General features: G+C 36.3%; 1 protein-coding gene across 2 annotated transcripts in view; it reads left to right on the top strand.

Moving 5' to 3' along the window:
• The window catches only part of LOC5571599 (protein encore), a 267,851-nt gene that overhangs the window by 44,413 nt on the left and 207,976 nt on the right, over positions 1–15,462 (top strand). Inside the window, exon 2 of one of the 2 annotated variants that reach the window (XM_021841628.1) lies at positions 4,418–4,511. The exons of the other annotated variant lie outside the window; for it this stretch is intronic. The gene's annotated coding sequence lies outside the window, so the exon portion shown is untranslated. The remainder of the gene's footprint in view (positions 1–4,417; positions 4,512–15,462) is intronic. 2 annotated transcript variants of the gene reach the window in all.

The raw sequence follows: 15,462 nt of genomic DNA on the forward strand, positions 1-15,462 counted from the left end.
ATAATGTAAAATAATGTAAATCCTGAAATTCTGTCGAAATTTGCAATATTGGATTTTTTAAGAAACTACTTGTATATGAAGTCTTAAAAAATCTTGCAAGAATATTAAAAATAATTCTTAAAAAGAACGTTCATTAAAAATTCTTGAAACAATCCGGGTAGAAATTTTTGGGACCGCTGTGGCAATGTCCATAACAATGCATCGTAAATGCTCTTTTCTTCTAACGTTACACCTCTACTGGGCCAGATTCTGCTTTTAGCTTTGTGTACTTATGATATGAGCATTTCCACATTTATCAACTATGAGCTTGATTTATTTGCCAATTGACTATTTTTTTTATTCTCTACTTTACGATATGCAGCACTACTGCAATAATAAAAACCTGAGACAGAGACTCGACAAAACGTATCTGAGTTTTGTGCCAAAACTAATAAGCCGCTGATTGGTCTGCCAAACAGCTTTGCCAGCAATATTTTGTGCGACAACTTCAGCACCAGCTTTTCAATTTTCACTTTTTTTCGGTTTTCTGACAACACATAGATCATAAAAGAGGAGCAGAAATCTAACAATAAGTCAGGTGTCACATGTCTTAGATAGAATCAAACAAAAGAAGTTAAAAAAATATTTCAGAAAATTATTTTTAATTTATTTTTTATTCATTATGGGACTAGATAAAACGTTGAAAATGATACATTTTTAAATGTCTGTTCCTTAAACAGCGCTATTGAAAATTATATATTGAAAAATTATGCAAACTTGCTATTACCACATAACATTAATGACCAAACAATAATCAGAGGCCCGTATAATGGTTCAATGAGGATTAACTTATCATTTAGTATATATATAGAAACCAAGCAAAATATAATAAATTCCGAACATTTTTCTGATCAGAAATCTTTATTCGGCAACGTTGCATACAAGTTTTCTAGAACAAACTTGAAAATTACATAAGGTTAGCTAAAAATATTCAAAAGCGAAATTACATATGAAATGGCCAAGATGCCAATCGCAAACCAAATTTATGTGAGGTACCGCGGGGCAAGTGGGTAAATGGGGTAAGTGAAAATAATTTGAATATTTTACTGAATATATGTATTCACGTTTCAAACTCATGCGTAAACCTTTGAGGCCATTCAGAGCATTACGATAGATAAGAGATTCCTGCGATTTTTCAACCATTATTGCATAATAGAGTGAAAGATTGTCTACCTGTCAACTATTACTCCGTTACAAGTTGGTGGCGTGCAATCTTGTATTGATATGTTCAGTAGAAAAAAGTTGCAGAAGATAATTCTCTGTGCCACATCTAAGTTGTACTCTCTGACAGTTTTAAACTGAAAATAAAAGTTTTGGGATTAATTCGACCTAGACATAAAAATAACTAAATTAAAACACCATCAACTTTCTAATCACGTGGGGCAAGTAAAAAGTTTCTCATTAGAGATTGATTTTGTGTTTTCTTTTTAGGTAGCTATTAGTAAACAAGGTTCGCAATTATCATAGAAAATCGGAACGTGCTTTAAATTCAAGAAACACAATACTCAAAGCGATAAAAGCTATTACCAATCATGGAACTTCTCTAAAAGAGATTGGAAAGGAAAACGTTGATTGAAAAGTTGCAATATAAGAGAACGCACGGGAATCTCATGGAATGTAAATGTAAAGCTAGTCCAAAACATAAAAATGGGGTATGGGTCTATCCACACAAAAAATAATCCGAACACTATTGAAGGATTCCGTTCCAAAAAATAATTTCTCTTGAAGAGTTATCTTATGTCATATCCGACTTTCTTTGAAACAAATAACGACCGGTGAAAATTCTACAGAGCCGAAACTGAACAGGATAAAATTGAATTGACAAGAATAAAATTTTCTTTGTTTACATGTTACTTACCTAAGGAACAAGACGCCTAATAATATAACTAAATTTCAATTTATTGTTCAAAAACTTGTGAAGCAAGTGAAAAGTAACATTTTGCATGAGCTTTTTCTGTATTTTTTTCATTTTTACATAAAAATCAATTTTAGCATACTGTTTATATTTGGTGGGAGTTAAGTTAAAAAATAAAGACGACCTCATTTATTTCAATTTAAAGTCTTTAGAATTTGAAGAATCTCAACTATACGATTTCCATTACCCACTTGCCCCACGGTACCTTATTCCATTTTTACTAATATTTCAATTCAACTTTGAATATCAATAGCATAAACGCGTTCAGAAAAAGTAACAGTATTTATTTTATGCCACTAAACGAAATAAATTGGCCTGGAAAGTATTTGAACACAACCGGACTTTCGCCATTATAACTTGTTTATCCATTTTGAAAAACTGGGTCTGAATTCGGTATAGTTTAAACAACCATACTATAAAACTGCATATCACAATACACACTGAAGTCGACAACAGCTGTAAACACTTTAAATTATTTACATTTACAGTCTTCCACCTAGTATAGAACATACTTATGTACAATCTTATTTTGCTATGGAAATTGGTTACTCACCATACTCACAAAGAGTAACTTGCTCACTCACCGAGAGTAATGACGTCATACTCACTGCGAGTATTACTCTTTACGTGAGTAATACTCGCAGTGAGTTATGACGTCATACTCTCGCGTGAGTTAGAGTAAGGAATGAGTGACTCACAGCGTGAGTATTACTCGCAAACGAGTACGAGAGTGAGTATTTTTTACTCGTGAGCACGAGTTTCCCAACACTGATTTGAAGGTCCAAGCAAGCTATTTCGGTTTTCGCGTCGCCAGTGAGACGTCTATTTTTCTGCCACGCGTTTCGTTTGCTGGGCAGTGCATTTGAAGGTACAAGCAAGCTAGTTCGGTTTTCGCGTCGCCGTATGTATATCAAGTATGCTTGTTCAGTAAATCCCATCGTAAAATCATCAAAATACCTCTCAGAAAAAAAAAATCAACAAATCATTGGAGAAGCATTCATAGCAGCAACCACATTCATAGCAGAAATACCTTTAGTTGTCTCTAAAGGATTGAGTTCGAGGTAAGAAAGATGCAAATATTTGTTTCTTCCATGTCATCAAGTTCCTCACAAATTTGTATTGTACCCTATCATGATATTAACGTTTTCTAAGTTAAAGATCCTAATGACAACCTAAAAACATGAAGAGCGTAACATTACTTTTTTGTCACTGTTCAAAAGAGGAAAAAAGAATATTTAAATATGTGAAATTAATTATTTTGTTTTTTATTTGTTTTTGCCCAAGTTTGTAACCTAAATATTTTTCAGTGCCCTGGGCCTCCCAAGTAGTCTTGGACATACAAAAATATATTTACATCAGCCTTAATAGTAAATTAACCTTCCAGTCGTCGCGCGATTTGCCACCGTCAGAACCATCACGCTGCTGTTGTGAATGGAAAGCGAAGTATTTTCAACAGTGTAGTACAAAATACAACAGCGCGACGACTGAAGTGTTAACAAATCGAACTCTTTGGTTTAATCATTCAACAAAATTCATGATTTTGAAAATATTTCAAACTTTGAAATCTTAAAAAATGTACACCTTCAGCCTTTAATTCATGTAGGCAGATACCTCTAAGAAAGTCTCTGTATCAATTTTAAAATTAATGGCGATGGGAATGGCTCATATCGTGAAAAATTGTGTACAAGCTTGATTTTTGGCAGCCCACAAACTTGGGAAGATTTAATTTGAAATCAGAATTCACCAAATAAATATTTACAAATTCAAAGCCGTAATTAGACTCAACATCTTCAAAATAGGTATCTGAGCCTACATCAAGGCCGTTTTTAGCTATGGCTCTCATGCGTGCAATCGATTGAACAGCAACTAGGGAAATAATTTACATAACATTTTAGAGGTCTTAGCCACGGTCCCCGGGCTGCTCGGCCCATTCTAAACCTAGCTTTAAAGTATTAAAAATAAGGGATAATCAAGGGGCTTCTATACATCACTGATTCAAGTCTCCATCAAAATGGATGCTTGCTATGCTCATTTTCTTACTAACTGTCAGTTTCCTACAAGCCATATCCAACTTCTCGGGGCCCGGTGTGGACCGCAGCCAATTCTCGCTTGCCCCGGGGTACCATAACTAATTTAACATGACTTACTCAGCGCTTTACGCTGTTTAGTGAATACCCTCAATATGTTGTTAACAAGATGTTAATGGAATCTTAATTAAGTTTTACTAAATTAAGATTATGGTGTTGTCTCACAAAGTACACCTAGATATAAGAAATGAATAAATGAATGTTTTGTTTGAAATGATATTAACAAGGAAAAAAGTACTAATGAAGGATTTGAACAAAAGTAACTTCAATCAAAACAGCTGTCTAAGATTGACATTATTTGCATGAATATAATTATTTCCTCCTAGTTAATTCACCACTAATTAAACACGGTCTTCCTTTGTCCTCTTCTTTTCAGGTGTGTACAACTAATAGGCACTCGGAAGGCCTGTCATAAAAGTCAGCTTGCAATTTCCCACGCCGATACAACATTTCCCCGACCACTACAGCAGGTAATGTTGGAAAATATTCAATCGATAGAACTCCTTCCCCCTCTATCACTATGCTACCCTAAACTCCCACACACGTGTCATCGGCGTGCACAACTAACGAAATAAATTTTCACGCTTGAATGGCTACCTATCTGAGGGAGGAGGATGAGGATGGACAGGGTTCTCACTATCGGGCGATCGGTCGTCCATCGTCTGGGAAAGGGAAAAGACATCCCGTAAATTACTCTGCTTCCATTCCAATCCTTTTAACATACAGCTCAGCACCGTAAACAATCGCCGCACAGTGGCGCGTCTTCATACAAAGGTCGAACCAAACTTCAAATGTGTCCCAAACCGCTTGAAAATGATGATCGAATAACTTTCAGTTTTAATCTAAAGTTTAATTCTAAAGCTCTACATGCATCTTTCCTCGTAACTAAATCTGCTTCCTGTACCACTGTGCAATGTTTCCGGGCAAAGTCGTCCGACAGGGTCATTAAATTAATCGGTAGACTGACTACGTGATATCCGGTTGGTTTTGATTTTTGGTGGGTCACGAAATGTACGAAATGTAACGCGGCGCCGTGAGGATTTGGCCTCTTCTTTATGAGGGGGCATTAGCCGGGTGGACGCTACTGCGTGGGAGGAGAGATCCTGACAGGTGGCGAGAAATGGATGGCTAGATTTGATAATGATTATTCGTTCTGTGCGTGCCGTAAGCTTTCCGTTGAACTGGATTGCACCGGAATGGATCCAGTTCTGTTACTAAGGCTTTCAGCATCTACCGAAGAGATATTTTACGTAGTATCAAAACTTTCGTAAGCAGAAAGAATTTGTGTACGATGCACACTGACCGTAATTTTCAATAATTTTTGCAGTATAAAAGTTTCATGACATATGCATTTATATTCAACAACTCTGCGGAACAGATTCGTTCATCAATCATTCAATTCAGCTGATGGTACACGACTGCCAACTCAAGGTAGATGCCAGACATCCTTTCAAGCATCCTCTTGCGCACTCCAGTCGCAACTTTGCCAGTCAGTGATAATCGGATCGCAAAATGATTTTGCAAGTTTCTTCCATACACGTGCTGAAGGTTTTCAGATGGCAGTCCCACCAGAGCCTACCAACAAGAGCGCGTAGAAATGGTTCCTTCTTGCTGCTTGCTGAACGCTTCCGCTTTCGAACCACCTTCCGGCGACGGCAAACGGTGAATCGTTTCAAAATCAACAATGGAAAATCGATAGTTTCCATATAGGGGTAGCCGAGGTGCGATTGCTGTCTACTAAACTATACGACGATGATTCTTCGTTCCTCGCTTTGAAAAGCTCGTTTTTTTGCTTCCAGTGGAACTAAACTCAAATGTTCTGCCGTGTCTGTGGTTTGGGGATAGGTGGTCACAGTGAACGCACATGAACAAATGACTTACTGAAACTCTTGGAGACGCACGGTAGATCAATTAATAATTCACGAAGAGAATGCTATCAGACCGAACATGTCTCATATTCTGAACAGTGGCAATTTTAAAGCCTAAAATGCTTCTATTTCCAATACTTTTCGATATTGAGGATTCGTATTGTTTAATTATTGACAATTCTGTGGAGAAATTTCGTAGATTTAATTGAAAAATCTTTGTTTAAAGTCGAGTGTCCGGAATATGAGTCATGCTTGGAATTCGAGGCAAACCGGTACTTCATATTAGAACTATCCACACCAGAAAAAAAATGTTTGCATATCAAGTATTTTCGATGGAGATTAAAAGATGGACCAGAAGTAGGTTTACATGAAAATTTCTACGTAGAATGGAAAATGCTCTAAACTCTTTAGTAGGTACATCAAAGTAAAGTTAAATTTTATCACTCAAAGTGCAAACTAATTCTTCGAAGCATAATTAAGGAAGTTACTCAAGTGAGTAATTGAATTTGGTTGTAATTTTTAGCAATAGAATTTCTGCAAAAAATTCCAAACATTCTTCAGCAATTTCGTTCATAGAAAGTATAAGTAATATGCTAACGTTTGCCAATATGGATATGATAGTTCTACCTATCTAAAAAGTATTATTCTACTCTCTTTCACGACAACAATCAACAAGGCAGGGTCACTGATTAAAAATTAACCAGGCAGGCTTTTTACTGATGTAAATATCAAGTTTGATTGTAAACATATGACGTCACTCCTATAGTATCATATACCTTCCGAACCACTTGATCATATTTGTCGCAAATTTGTTCGAGGTGGATAGGAATGACGTCGTCAAGTAGCTGTCAGTTTTCGGAATATATCATCTTCTTAATATAGTACATCGTGGGCAGGGTCTTTACTAGTGTAAACATCAAATATGATTGCAAATAAGTGACATCGTTGATATCGTATCATATACGTTTCATCCGGATAACTAGATCTTTTTTCATAACGTTTAAATACGTCGTCAAGTCACTATTATAAAAAAATCTTATTAAATAACCTGCGTTTATAACTTATTAAGCTGAGATATAGGCTTTGTTCCTGTAAGGACGAAATGCCAGGAAAAAGAACAATACTAATACGATGAGGAACAATGATTTAAATCGGCTTAAAACGGCTCAAAATGGGTTCAAACGATCCAAAACGGCTTGAAACGGCTAAAAAATGGCTTGAAACGGCTCAAAATGGCTTTAAACAGCCAAAAATGCCTTGAAATGCTTATAATATAGCTTAAATTTGCTTATAACGGGTTGAAACAGCCTAGAACGGCCTTAAAATGGCTTTAAACAGCCCAAAACGCCTTACAATGACATAAATCGAATTAAAACGGCTCAAAATGGCTAAAACACGGCTTAAAACAGCTTAAAACGGCCAAAAACGACTAAATAATGGCTTAAAATTGCTTAAGGCTGCTTAAAATTACCTAAAACGGTTTTAAACGGCTTAAAACGGCAAAAAATGGCTTAAAATTGCTTAATACGATTTAAAATGGCCTAAAACAGCCTCAAAATGCCCAAAACTGTTAATAACGGCTTAAAATGACTTAAAAAGGCCCAAATGGCGGTCCGACGGTTGAAAATGGCCTAAAATAGATCAAAACAACTTAAAGCTGTTTCAAATTGCGTAAAACGACTTAAAACAGCTTAAAACGGCCCAAAATGACTTGAAACGGCCTAAAATGGCTTAAAACGGTATGAATCGGTTTGAAACGGCTTAAAACGAATAAATATGCCCTAAAACGGCTTGAAATAGCTTAAACGGCTTAATACGGCCTACAAAGGCTGATCGCGGCCTAAAACGGCTAAAAATTGCATAAAACGGCTTAAAACAGCTTAAAACCTAGAATGAATTGAAACAGCTTAAAATAGCTTAATGAGCCTTAAAATGGCTTAGAACAGCTTGAAACGGCTTCAAAAACGGCTAATAAATGACTGGGAAGTGGCTTAAAATAGTCTATAACGACTTGAAACGGCTTTAAATGATTTAAAATGGCCTAAATCAGTTTTAAACGGGTTGAACTGGTCTTAAACGGCCCAGAACGGCTTGAAGCGGCTAAAAATGGCTTAAAACTGCTTAAAACGACATAAAATAGCCTAAAACAACTGAAACAGCTTAAAACGGCTAAAAAATTGTTTAAAATGACTTAAACGCCGTTAAAATTGTTTAAAACTGGCTTAAAACGGCTATTAAATTGCTTAAAATAGTTTAGAATTGCTTAAAATGGCTAAAAATAACCTGGACGACTTAAAACGGCTTAAAATGGCTCAAAACGGCTTTAAATGACTAAAAATATCCCAATATTGCTTGTAACGGCTCAAAATGGCTTCAAACGATCCAAAACAGCTATAAAATGGCTTAAAATTGCTTTAAATGGTCTATAATAACTTAAACTAGCTAAACATGCCTTTAAATGGCTCAAAACGGCTAAAAACGACTGAGAAGAAGCTTGAAATAAAACGATTTAAAAATGCCTGAAACGGCTTAACACGGCTTTAAAAGGCTTACATTGGCTATAATGTCTTAAAATGGCCTAACACGGCCTAAGGTTAATATATTAAAACGGTTAAATATGGTCTTAATTGTCTTAAAACGGCCTAAAATGGCCTGAAATGGCTTAGAACGGTTTAAAATGGCCTCAAACGACTTTTAACGACTAGAAACTTCTTAAAATGACTTAAAATTGCTTAAAATGTCTAAAAATGGCCTAATGCTAAGTTCAGACTAGAGCTAGATATTAAGTAATATAGGCTTTCTTGATATCAGAAACCTTACATCTAGTTTTCACTGAAAATAAAAAGTATGACATTTGATATCAAGAAAGCCTATATTACGTGATATAAGCTCTAGTCTGAACTTAGCATAAAACGGCTTTAAACGGCTTGAAAGAGCTTCAAACCGCCCAAAATTGCTTACAACGGCTTAAACGGCTTAAAACGCTTTAAAATTGTTTAAAATGGCCAAAAATAGATTACAACATCTTTAAACGGTTTAAAACGGCCCAAAATGACTTGAAACGGCTGATAAATTACTAAGAAGTGGCTTAAAAAAGCCTAAAACGGCTTTAAATAGCCTGAAACGGCTAATTACTAATTACTGCTTAAACGGCATTAAATTGCTTAAACCTGCCTAAAAAGGCTTAAAACGGCCCAAAACGACATGGAACTGCTAAAAAAATGCTTTTAATTACATAAGACGGCCTCGTAGCCGTGCGGTTAGTGTTACCAAACATTAAGTGGCATCGAGTCAAGGGGTCCTGATTCAGCCCGAAAAACTTTTCGTCAAGAATGTATTTCGACTGTCTGAAAAAACGGCTTCAAATAGCTAAAGCTAGCCTGAAATGGCTTTAAACGGCTCAAAATAGCCTAAAACGGCTCAAAATAGCCTAAAACGGCTCAAAATAGCCTAAAACGGCCTAAAACAGCTTAGAACGGCCCAAAATTGGTAAAAACAACTTGAAAACGGTTCTAAACAGCTTAAAACGGCTGAAAACGGCCTTAAACGGCTTAAACAGGTAACGGTCCAAAATGGCTAAAAAAATGGCTTAAAATGGCCAAAAACGGCTAAAAGCGGCCGTGAATTTGCTAAAAAATGGTTTGGAACAGCTTAAAATGGCTAAAAATGGATCTATACGGCTTATAACGTCCCAAAATAGTTTAAAAAGGCTTAGAGCAGCTTAGAACGGCCCAAAACGGCTTTAAACGACCAAATACGACCTGACGTGCCAGAAAATAGCTTAAAACAGCCACAAAAGATCCATAACGGCTTAAAACGGATAAAAATAGCTTTAAACGGCCATAAATGGCATAAAACGGCCCATACCGGCTTAAAATGGGCTCAAATGGTTTAAAACGGCTAAAAATGGCTGAGAACTGGCTCAAAATAGCCTGAAACGGCTTGAAACCGTTTTAAATGGCCTTTAATGGTTTAAAACGGTCAAAAAATGGCCTAACACGGCCTGTAATGGCTTTAATCGGCTAAAAAATGTTTAAAATGGCTTGAAATGGCTTAAAACGGCTTAAACTAATTGCAATGGCTTAAACAGGCCTAAAACGGCTTATACCAGCTTAAAATAGGTTAAAATGCTCTGTAATGGCTAAAACTGTCATAAAACAGCTTATAACAGCCTAAAACGGCCAAATGTCTGAGAAGGCTTAAAATGACTTAAAATGGCCAAAAATAACTTAAAACGGCTTAAAATGCCTTAAAACAACCTTAAACGGCTTATTTGTATATGTTCGTAGCTCAGTCAAAATTCAGAGGACCAACAGAGTTTCTTCTCGTCAATTTTCTATGACCGGTAAAACAGTAGACAATCGATCAACAAGCACAGCACTTTTCTAGTTTCACATGCACAAAAAACGGTTTATTGTCAACTTAAAATTATATTTATGGTTAATTATATGGTCTTAAAGAATTACGACATTAGCACGACAGAGAATAAACATTGAAAATAAATCGCGAGCAATGCGGGCTGTGTGTTTGCACTATGATGGACCAATTGACACTGTTTCGTATGTAGTTTTTTAGATCGATAGATAAAGCAATAGCGAAGAACTTCTACGTCTTATCTGAACGCTGTATACACACAGTCACAGCATCTGAATTGCTACTCAACACAAACTGTAATTCTGTGTAAGTATGGATAATCTGATTGTCGATATAACGTCATCGTGGGCAACTTGATGTGACTCGAGGTTGTAATCCAACAGTATAAAAGAGCTTAAAAAGGCCAAAAACGGCTTAGAAAGGCTAAAAAAATAAGCTGAAAATGGCTTTGAACGGCTAAAAGAATGTTTAAAATGGCTTGAAATGGCTTAAAACGACTTGAAATGGATTATAATAGCCTAAAATGGCCTGAAACAGCTAAAAAACAGCTTGAAATAGGATAAAATGGCATGAAACAGTTTCAATCGGTCCAAAACCGTTTAAAAAGGTCCAAAACGGTGTCAAAATGGTCTAAAATGGCTTAAGATGTCATAAAACAGGTAAAAACAGCCATAAATGGCATAAAACGGCTTAAAAGAGCTTGAAATGGCATAAAATGGCTTAAAACGGCTTTAAACTGTTAAATGGCATGAAACGGCTTAAAATGGCGTAATACGGTTTAAACCAGCCTAAACGGTTTGAAACGGCATAAAACTGCTTAAATTAGCTTTAAATTGCCTAATATGGCTTAAAATGGCTAGAAATAGCTTAAAACGACATAAACCAGCAAAAAAGTGGCTGATAAAAGGCTTCAAATGGCTTTAAACGGTTCAAAATGGTCTTGAACGGCTTAAAGCGTCTTAAAACGGCTATAAATTGGATGAGAAATGCCTCAAAATGGCTTCTCAGACAACCAGAAATTGCATGAAAGTTCACGTTACAACTCGTTTATTCATGCTAATTACATCAAACCCGCAAAACACCGTGGATAAACTCGTCAGATTGATGAGTTTCCTCGCATAAAACACTTTTTTCCTGAGATCGTTTGTACATTTTGTTTCGTCCCGTATACTCGTACAAAGTAAGTCGAATAAATCCGTGGCAGCTGTCAAATCAACATTTGTTATCATAAGTTAAGTCGCAAAAGATCACAGGTTAGTTCGGTAGAATATTTTTACACTCGCATTGTATGCTATTATTCATCGCATTATATATGCACGCATATTGCCTCCACTTTTGTACGCAGAAGGCCTTTTCGCGACATCTTATGAGTGAAAGTTTGCCCATACAAAGCCTCCAGGTGATTTCGTTATACGTACATTTTGGTTATCTGGATTGGCCAAAAATGGCCAAAAATGGTCTATAACGGCTTAAACCAGCTACCAATGGCTTAAAATGGCTTAGACCAGCTTATTTAGACTTTAAACAGTTAAGAATTGCATACAACGGCTTAAAACTGTTGAAATGGCTTAAAATAGCCTGACATAGTCAAAAACTGCCTAAAATGGACTAAAATAGCTTGTAAAGGCTTAAAATGGATTTAAACGATATGCTAAAAAGTGTTTGAAAAAAGGCTTTAAATGGCTTCAAACAGTTTAAAATGAACTTAAACGGCTTAAAACGCTTTAAAAAGTCTAATGAATGGCTTAAAATGGCCTAAAATTGCTTGAAACTGTTAAATGGCCTAAAACGGCTGAAACCGGTATAATACGGCTTAAAATGGCCTAAAGCTGCTAAAAACGGCTTATACCGGCCTTAAACGGCCTATATTGCCTAAAACAGATTAAATAGCTTAAAATGGTCTATAATGGCTTAAAATGTCTTGAAATGACTTAAAATGACATAAAACAGCTCAAAAGCGACTCTAAAATGGCTTGAAACGGTTAAAAATTGCCTGAGACGGCTCTAAATGTTCTAATTAAATATTAAATAACTGAGTCCAATGAAATTAATAATAATTCTAGACAAAAATCATGGCAAACTTCGTGGCCATGATTAATGCGTTATACATTCAGGTTAATTAGTTAATTGAAAGCGTTGTGTCTCTCTTATAAGCAAGTGAAATCCACTCATCTGTTAATAAATGCCTTATTTAGTTTAACTAAATTAGGATGATAGTGTTTTTCAACAAAGAGCACATAGATATAAGAAATAAATGGAATGATTAAAATTATAGTGATTAAAGAATTGAAAAAAAAACTTAAAAAGGAGTTGAGCTTGAAACTGGTTACGTATGTAGCTCCGAAGATCTGTTTTCACGAAGTTTGCGGCTTACATAAAACCAAGGATTAGACGAAGCATATAGCAGAGGTTTCGATTGGCTCAATTTCAAGAATTAATTCCATAAATTACTTGTCGGGAGAAATAAACAATCTTGTAATTGAATGTATTATTCTCTTCCTTTCAAGACTCTCCCACAATCGGTAAGCCATTTCCACCATTGTCTCACGCATCATAAAATGGGATCGTAAAATCGAGCAAATGACAACAAATGATTACGAAACATCTATCGAGATGGAAATTTTCTCAAACCATACTATGCTCGGCGGTGGCATCAGCTCATAGTTAAGTCTTCACAACCCCAGACACTCACACAAAAACTATTCCACCATCATCGTAAAATATTTCGCTAGAAACCACCCGTCTGTCAGTCAGTTGCTTGCCGTCATCATCTTCTGGTCGGTTGGCTGGCGGTCTGCTGATTCAGATTCTCCTTATGCCTCTCCTGTAGATATCTACTTCTGGGGTGGCGTTGCTGTCGAGTCGCTCGCATTTGTTACCAGTACTGTACAACTCTCGCGTTATTCTCCCTGGCACTGTACTCCGGGGCAGCTTGGGATGTGTTGCCATTTTAAATAGGTCACTGGTTCACTTCATCTGCCACTCTGCACCAGCAGCAATGCCATAGAACAGACACCGACGCAGTCGAGGTGGTTTTGGTGAGATGCTGAGATGACGCCAGCTGAACATCGTTTTGGCGCTCGGCCAAGTTCACGTTGGACCCGGATACTCGATGACGATGTTTACCACTTTGAAAACTACCATGCGTCTCCTTTTGCGGACTTCTGCCTGCAAGACTAACTTTTCACCTTAATATCACGATGAGCCGTTTAATTAAGTCCCAGTGCCCGCTGTGGGGAAGTTTATCGTCGAGATTAAGCACATTTTCCCATCCGACAACGCCTACAACTTGTCTTGTTCCTTAGTCGTCATGACCTTATCGGTGGATGCAGCTTTCCAACACACAACGGTCATCGAATCGTGTTAAGTCAGTGGTTTTTGCTGAGAATTAATGGTTCTCGGGAAAAACAAGTGGCCAGTCAACAATCTAGAGCAAGGCGTGGATGCTGAAAACTACACTTCGCCTGTCGTCGAGTTGAAATGCGGTTGTCTAGTTGTACGAGGATGTACGATTCAGGGAATGGCGAAATGGTACTTTTATTTCATTAGCCACCATGCTCTCACGTCCGTTTTGTGGTGCGATCCGAGTGCAGCATATTGCAAGCATGATTGGCACGTGCTTCGGAGCTGCGAATAAAAATCTGAGTCTCTATGACACGTTATGGTATGCATGTCTTGTCTACGTCATGGTTCTACAATTCCGTTTCTCATTAATGTTGCCAAAAAAAAAACAAAAACTTTGAAATGAAGTTATGCATATGATGAGTAGTAGGGTTTCTAGTAACGACTCCTTTTGATGAGTAGAGTAAAGTGGGGCAAAAGTTCGAGTGGGGTAAGAGTTTCTTTTTAAGATTTTTAGCTCAATTAAAAACAAATCTTATAAATGTTATTGTGGTTCAAATGCTATTCAAGTAAGAGACTTTTACTCCAAATATCATAAAAATCGATTGAGATTTGGAAATGTTATGGCTATTTGTTGTTTTTCGACGTAAATATTGTAATTTTTGGTCAAACTTTTGTTGCATGGAACCAATTGAAGATAAAATCTTTTTCAATATTTTATGTAAGGGCATTTCTAGGCCTATCATAAGGTTGTTTTGACGTGTATTAGATTTTGCATAAATGCTTGAAAACAATTTTTGGCCCATAGTGGGGCAAAAGTTAGACCCATGTATAAATTCACGGAAAAATTTTCAAATTGCCTAAAATCCACATATTATCTTTAAATTTAGTTAAATTTGTCTGATCGTGTGAAAACTGTCATCAAAATTTTACATTTCCAATTAGTTTTGAGAAAAACTGTTATTTTTGAGTATATTACAATTAACCCGGTTTTGGGCAATTTTTTGATGAAAATTTAGTGTGTATTTTTCGGCAAACTTAAGTTTACGGCTGGTGTAAAGTATGCCTGTCATAAAAGGATCGATGTTTAATGTTTTAGCCAGCGAACTTTTGCCCCACCGGTGGGGCAAAAGTTCGAATAAGACAATAAATTTTGAAACTGTTATAACTAAAAATGGGTAAATATTTGGACACAAGTTTGTTCAGCAAAATTATAGCCAATATGTTAAAGGTTCACTATATGGTATTTGTTTTGTTTTAACTGCTATTGTTTTCCTGGAAACTTGGATTATACCACTAAGGTCGAACTTTTGCCCCACCTTACTCTACCGATTCAACGATACTGAAGTTTTTCTGGTTAAATACCGGTACTGGATGATTTGTTGTAATAGTCACGAAATCTGCAAAACTTGGCTTCTGACGCGAAATTAGTCAAATTTGAGATTTTTTATGACAAGGTTCAATCAAAAATGATCTAATCGTTTAGTTTCAAGTTGGTTGTCTTTTTGGCTCATTTGTTTTGGTTTTAAAGAATTGGCACGGTGTGTTTCGTAGGACAACTTAATTACAAAAAATAGGTAAGTCTGAAACTTCACCACAATAAAGTCTAGGTCTCTCGCGTTCATTTGCTGCAAAAACCAAAAAAATCGGCCGGGGGTCTAGAGTAATTTTTTTTATCGATTTCGAGAGACTTGCACATATGTTTGTATTTGCGTATCTATGTGTTTATGTACTTTGGGGCGATTCAAAATTTAAAAATGTTTGAGAATCCAATCTCCCATATGTTCCTTGCCATCCTTACTATAAAAATAGTTTTCTGTGAAATTTTCGGCTCTCT

Source organism: Aedes aegypti, chromosome 2 (genome assembly GCF_002204515.2).
Source record: "Aedes aegypti strain LVP_AGWG chromosome 2, AaegL5.0 Primary Assembly, whole genome shotgun sequence".
In the NCBI taxonomy this organism is placed as follows: Eukaryota; Metazoa; Arthropoda; class Insecta; order Diptera; family Culicidae; genus Aedes; species Aedes aegypti.